At 61.0% G+C, this 1,052-nt stretch overlaps 1 pseudogene; it reads left to right on the top strand.

Moving 5' to 3' along the window:
- Positions 1-50: 50 nt before the first annotated feature.
- On the top strand, positions 51-628 carry LOC108525199 (protein phosphatase 1 regulatory subunit 14B pseudogene; annotated as a pseudogene).
- Positions 629-1,052: the final 424 nt, after the last annotated feature.

The raw sequence follows: 1,052 nt of genomic DNA, 5'->3' as shown, positions 1-1,052 counted from the left end.
GAGCCAGCCTGCTGGCGTCCCGGAGGCGGCGGCGCAGGGAGGGGCCACAGCGGACAGCTGCACGGCGCGGGGCGCGGCGTTGGTGGCCCTGGCTGGCCCCCGGGCCGGGCAGTGGCGGCCCAGGACCACGCATCTACTTTCAGAGCCCCCGCAGGGCCGCAGGAGAGGGCCCGGGCGGCACGGACGCTGAGGGCCCAGGGAGGCGCCAAGGGAAGGTCACCGTCCAGTATGACCTCAAGGAACTACGGAAGCGCCTCAACCTAGAGAAGTGGATCCTGGAGCAGCTTACGCGCCTCTACGACTGCCAGGAAGAGGAGATCCCAGAACTAGAGATTGATGTGGATGAGCTCCTGGACATGGAGAGTGATGATGCCCGGGCTGCTGGTTGACTGTTACAGACCCACAGAGGCCTTCACCTCTGGCCTGCCGGACAAGATCCGGGGCATGCAGAAGCTGAGCACATCCCAGAAGAAGTGAGGGTCCCCAACCCAGGCGAACAGTGGCTCCCACAGGACAATCGCTGCCCCCCGACCTCGTAGCAACAGCAATACCGGGGGACCCTGCGGCCAGGCCTGGTGCCATGAGCAGGGCTCCTCGTGCCCCTGGCCCAGGAGTCTCTTCCCCTGCCCCCTCAGTTTTCCACTTTTGGGGTTTTTTTTATTGTTATGAAACTGATGGGACTTTTTGTGTTTTTATATTGACTCTGCAGAGCGGTCCCGTTAATAAAGCTAGGAGATGCCTTTGGTGCAAAAAAAAAAGAAAAAAAGAAATATCGGCCGGGCGCGGTGGCTCAAGCCTGTAATCCCAGCACTTTGGGAGGCCGAGACGGGCGGATCACGAGGTCAGGAGATCGAGACCATCCTGGCTAACACGGTGAAACCCCGTCTCTACTAAAAAATACAAAAAAACTAGCCGGGCGAGGTGGCGGGCGCCTGTAGTCCCAGCTACTCGGGAGGCTGAGGCAGGAGAATGGCGTAAACCCGGGAGGCGGAGGTTGCAGTGAGCTGAGATACGGCCACTGCACTCCCGCCTGGGCGACAGAGCGAGACTCC

The sequence above is a fragment of the Rhinopithecus bieti genome, unplaced genomic scaffold (assembly GCF_001698545.2).
Source record: "Rhinopithecus bieti isolate Rb0 unplaced genomic scaffold, ASM169854v2 scaffold_18073, whole genome shotgun sequence".
Classification (NCBI taxonomy): domain Eukaryota; kingdom Metazoa; phylum Chordata; class Mammalia; order Primates; family Cercopithecidae; genus Rhinopithecus; species Rhinopithecus bieti.
This window is presented reverse-complemented; position numbering and strand designations above follow the sequence as displayed.